The 5872-nt window shown below is 37.4% G+C and overlaps 1 pseudogene; it reads right to left on the bottom strand.

Annotated features, from left to right (window-relative positions):
- Nucleotides 1-5251: 5251 nt before the first annotated feature.
- On the bottom strand, nucleotides 5252-5586 carry LOC101995465 (annotated as a pseudogene).
- Between the last annotated feature and the right edge of the window lie 286 nt (nucleotides 5587-5872).

A 5872-nucleotide genomic window follows, 5' to 3' on the forward strand; every position in this document is an offset into this window, starting at 1 on the left:
AAGCAAATAATAAGAGATTTTGAAGGGTTCAAATGTGATGTATTGTATGTATTGTATGTATTACACTCCTGACCCTCAAATCTAAGCATTCTATAGGGGAAAAGGGCAAGGAAACATTGTAAGGGCCAGGGTTGGTGGACATGTAAAAAAAATTCCAAATACAAGAGAGAAAAGGAAAATGTGAACTCACCATGACAGCCTACACAAGACTTGCAAAATCTCAAGCCAGAAAAAACTCCAGTCCATCTAAACAGTGAGGTTTCAGTTTAAGACAGAAAAAAAATCGATAAAAGAATATATTGGAGAGAATATAAGAGATCATGACTGAAGTGATGTTGCAGAATGGTGAAAAACTTATCATTTCTTTTTATTCATATTATTGATTTACTTTGAGTTTCATATGAAAAAAACATATCTAATATAAGAGTACCTAAATAATAATCTCAGGTGAGCTGCAGATCTGGATGTCAAATATATTTTTTCTAAATAATGTGTATCAAAAAAGTAAAAAAAAAAATCAATCATCAAGTGAAAGGTTGATCAGTAGTGCAAATTAAAATTAAGTGCTTCTGGTGATTAAAATGTTCTCTTTGGAAAGGAGAAGTGCCAAGCAAAAAGTGAAAAAATAAGACATTTTTAATACAGAGAGAACTCCAAATATATTGCTAAATTTCCAGTTAAAATGCATATATCCATGTGCAAAAAGTATATTCATGGGGGTATGCTTATATACACACTACTCATGATATGGGGCTGAATAAAAAGTTGAAACAGAGCAAATACACACCAATACTTCAATAAAAATACATAAGCTATGTTAAAATCCAATAATCAAAGTTAATCAAATGCTTATCAAAAGCAAAATTCAGGATAAAGATAGAGGTCCGTGTAGTGTGTGGCATGGGAGTTCAAAAGGGGTTTTCTGTCTTTTGACCAAGATGCTTGTTTCTATACATATTTGCAATATGGTTTTTAATAGAAATAATGACATTTACTATATTTTTAGCAATGCTATAATTCAATAAAATGTATGCAAATTCAGGAAAGACAAAATGTCATATATTTATGGTGTAAAGTGGTAACAAAATCTTGGTGCTATATCTATCTTTTATAGTGTGCATTTAGAGGATTATGATCAAAGTTGCAAGCTTAGCGAAGAGACAAGCTAATTAGATGAAGGAACTACCATTTTTTTCTTATGATATGTGCTATATATTTTTGGATGAACATTAGCATCTGTATTATAATTGCTCTCCGCTACAGTGAAAACAACCATAGCTTACTATGAGGAACCATGCAGCTGTGTTTAAATGCTATTTACCAAGAGGTGACAAAACATTAGCCAGTCCCCAGATTCAGTGATTGGTGAGACACATGGCTACAGTTAAAGTGATTTCTATATATGAGGGCTATTTTACTGACAGAATGTCTTTATTTTCTCAGCATTTTCAGTATTGTAGCTTATTACTCGGAGTCTCCTACTGATTTTATTTTTATTTTTAAACTATCACTCTGCAATTCATAATACAAATTATATTTCAACAAGTGTGTGTTTTCTGTGGTATTTCTGGTTCCTACCTAAAAGCATAACAGACATTGTGTAACTACATTTAAACCTTATTTTCTACATGTATTTACTCATAAGCACATTTAATAATGTATAACCCAATTGAAATAGAATTTTACACGCTAACTTTATTTCAGTTCCCATTGTAAAAAGCTGTTTCCCATGAAGATTTAGTCCCTTCATTAGCTGATTGCTACCATTTGTTGTTTTGTCAAAATTTAATGTCATGTTTGTATGCTTAAAGCATTGGGGTTTCCAATTTAAAATAGATTCATCTATTTCTGGCTTAGTTGGTTTTATGGTGAGATAATCCATTTACTTAAATCTTTTGGTAATAGCTTAATTAATTGGTCAGACAAATGTTTGTAGAAAACAAAGTAAAACAATAAATCTTAAATAGTTTCAAGCAAAACTAGATGCATATAAAACTCCAGGGATGATGATAACAAGCATTTCTGTCAGTCACATAACTGGAAAAGCACTTACAAAACCGGGGTCTTTATTGGCAGATTGCCAGCTGTATTTAAGGAATACAACTGGGGTGCCTGCATTGGCAGATTGCCAGTTCTTCAAGAAATACAAGTGCTGTTACCATAGTGCATTATGGACTTTCATTTAAAAGGTAAAAAAAATATTTAGAAATGTTTCTTGATTACCATGCCATCTATTTTGAGCAATTCTATCAACATATACCCTTCTATTTATCATGCAAGTACAATAGATGCTTCCTACTTTTGGGAACGAATAGCTGCTAGTTTTGATCTCATGCAGAATACATACCACATTTCTAAATCATATTAATCACAAAGACTTTACCAAACCCACACAGTAGTAAATTTCAGTAGGCATGAATATGTTGCTTAAGTATTCAACAAACATGAAGTTCAAAAAGGTGGTAGCATTAAAAAAAATCATTTAGACCCTAAGAGACAAACTTGTTATGGAGTTACTTATAAGCAGATAATACTTGCAAAATAATCATGTCAAGGTCCACAACCCATAGAGACTAAGTAACAAGGAGGGCTTAATGGGGGATAAGAGAAAATAGAATAGATTTCATTGGTAGGCTTGGGGTAGCTGAAGTTGTGAACAGAAGGTATCAACTGGGGGTGATACTGAGAAAAAAATTGAATGGGGAGCATTTAGAGAGAGAGGAAACCTAGTGCAATGTAAACTCCATGGACTCTACAAGAATAACCCTAGCAAAGAATCTGAAACCAGCCATCTTCTGTAACCAGGTAAGCCCTCAAGTGGAGGATTTGGGACACCCACTGATTTCCAAAGTTGTTGCACAAGTTTTCATTACCACCAGCAATGAATGAGTGTTCCCCTTGCTCCATATCATTTCTAGCATAAAGTATCATGAGTGTTCTTGACAGTAGCCATTCTGACATGTATAAGATAGTATCTCAAAGTTGTTTTGATTTGCATTTCCCTGATAGCCAAGGAAGTTGAGCATATCCGTAAGTATATTTAGGCCATTTGAAATTTTTCTGATGAGAATTCTCTGTTTACTTCAGTATACAACTTTTTAATTGGGTTATTTAGAATTTTAATGTCTAATTTCTTGAGTTCTTTATATATTTTGGAGATCAGTCCTTTGTCTGATATGGGGTTGGTGAAGCTTTTTTTTCCAATCAGTAGACTGCCTTTTTGTCTTATTGACTGTGTCCTTTGCTCTACAGAAGCTTCTCAGTTTCAAGAGGTCCCATTTATTCATAGTTGCTCTTATTGTCTGTGTCACTGGGGTTATGAAGTGGTCTCTTGTGCCCATGCATTGAAGTTTACTTCCCACTTTCTCTTTTATCAGGTTCAGTGTAGTCAGAGTAATATTGAGGTCTTTAATCCATTTTGACTTGAGTTTTGTACATGGCAACAGATATGGATCTATTTTCATTCTTCTACAGGTTGACATCCAATTATGCCAGCACCATTTGCTGAAGATGCTTTCTTTTTGCCATCGTATAATTTTTGCTTCTTTGTCAAAAATCAGGTGCTCTTAGATGTGTGAATTAATATCCGGGTCTTCAGTTTGATGCCATTGGTCTACCTCTTTGTTTTTATGCCAATACCAAGCTGTTTTCTTTACTATAGCTCTGTAACAGAGCTTGATGTCAGGGATGGTAATGCCTCTGGCAGTTCCTTTATTATACAGGATTGTTTTGTCTATTCTGGGTCTTTTGTTTTTCCATATGAAGTTGATTATTGTTCTTTCAAGGTCTGTGAAGATTTGTGTTGGGATTTTGATGGAGATTTATTGAATCTATATATTGTTTTTGGTTAAGATTGCCATTTTTACTATGTTGATCCTTCCTATCCAAGAGCATGAGAGATCTTTCCATTTTCTGGTATCTTCTTCAATTTCTTTCTTTAAAGAATTAAAGTTTTTGTCAAATAGGTCTTTCACATCCTTTGTTAGTGTTACCTCAAGATATTTTATGTTATTGTGAAAGGTGATGTTTCTCTGACTTCCCTCTCATCTTCTTTATCCTTTGTGTATAGGAAAGCAACTGATTTTTTGAGTTGATCTTATATCCTGCCACTTCACTGAAGGTATTTATCAGCTGTAGGAGATCTCTGGTAGATTTTTAGGGGTCACTTATATGCACTATCATATCATCTGCAAATAACGAAAGTTTGACTTCTTCCTTCCTTTCCAATTTGAATCACCTTTATATGTAGCTTTGAAATGGGATAGTGACTGACATTTATAAAAGCTTTTTAAATGAATTCATATAAGCCTTAGAATCTTTATTTAAATGCATTATTTAATTGACAATTTTGTCCATTTAAATGTCATTTATAAATCCAACCCTCCATTCCCTGTGGGCTCCATGGAACCCTGCCATATGTTGTCTTATTGTTATTGCTAAAACTTCAAGAACAATGTTGAAGAGATATGGAGAGGGTAGACAGCCTTGTCTTGTTCCTGATTTTAGTGAAATCGCTTTGAGTTTCTAGCCATTTAAATTTGATGTTAGCTGTTGGCTTGCTATATATTGCTTTTATATATTTAGATATGATTCTTATATCCCTAATCTCTCCAAGACCTTTATCATGAAGGGATAATTAATTTTGTCAAATGCTTTTCAGCATCTAATGAAATGATCATTTGGTTTTTTTCTTTCAGTTTATTTATACGATGGGTTACATTGATAGACTTTTTTATTAAAATTTTAATTAAAAAAAAGAATATTTCTGGGAAGCTATTAATACTACAGAAGCACAGGATTAGAGGCCTAACTGGAGCAAGACCCTGGTGCCGGCAGAGATGTGGAGGGCTGTGAGCTTTCACCTGAAATCCAGTGTGTACCGGGCAGCGGTAACCCCGCCCCTTGGCCTCTGCAGTGCTCATTCCAGAAGGAAAGAGAGCAGGGAGGCAGCTGTGGTCCCCTCACCTACCTGTCTCCTTTAAAAAGTAAAGGCAAAAAGTTTAAACAGGTGGCACTCGACCTTCATTCAGGAGCAGGGAACTCATTCCAGGTTCCCAGAGAACCCCCAGCTCAGATTTTGGGTGCCCAGGTCTTCAGCTGACTCCTCTGGCCCACTAGTAGTCACTTGGTCAGTCCTGCTGCCTTGAGCCCATCTCCAGGAGGGGCAGAGGCCAGAGGGAGGAGAGGGAGTCCAGCCCCCATGCCGTTGGAGGCACTTGTTAGGAAGGGGGGAAGAGGTGGGGCCCTTGGGTCACTGGTTGTGGAAGGGATCTGGTGTGGGCAGCATTTCTTCTGGGCTGGACACGGAATGGGAACGCCAAGACTGCAGAGCCAGGCCTGTGGGAGCTACAAGGCCCTAGAACTGCTCCATGGTCTGTCCCGGTTTCCCTTAGATCTCATCTGCTCCTGAACTGCACCGGTCATGGCAAGTCCATCTCCTGCCCCCATCTCTCCTGAGCTGATGTGAGTCAAGTGGACAAAATTCATTGGTTCCCCAATCATGGTGCAGTCAATCCGTCTTCTCCTCTTCTTCGGCTGGGGCTTCTCTACCATGCAACAGCCCAGTTTGTGCCAAAATTTACTCATATTCCCTGATGATTCCAGCTTCGGGCCTCTGCTAGAGGCCCCAGAGGGCTCTTGTTTTGTTGCTAACCAGCCAGTCCCCACTAGCCAGTCCTCACTCTCAGGCAGAACAGCACCCGGGATTCACACAGCTGGATGGTTCTAGGGCTGTGGGAATCCTAGAGACCCTCACTCGTGCAGTGAAGGTCAGAGTCTCGGACCTGGGGCCCCTAAAAGCACCAGCAAGAGGCTTGGGCTGGCAGGCACAAGGTTCTGTCTTCTTTTGATGTGAAATCCTGCGGCTCCCCGG

Source organism: Microtus ochrogaster, linkage group LG2, assembly GCF_000317375.1.
Source record: "Microtus ochrogaster isolate Prairie Vole_2 linkage group LG2, MicOch1.0, whole genome shotgun sequence".
NCBI classification, from domain to species: Eukaryota; Metazoa; Chordata; class Mammalia; order Rodentia; family Cricetidae; genus Microtus; species Microtus ochrogaster.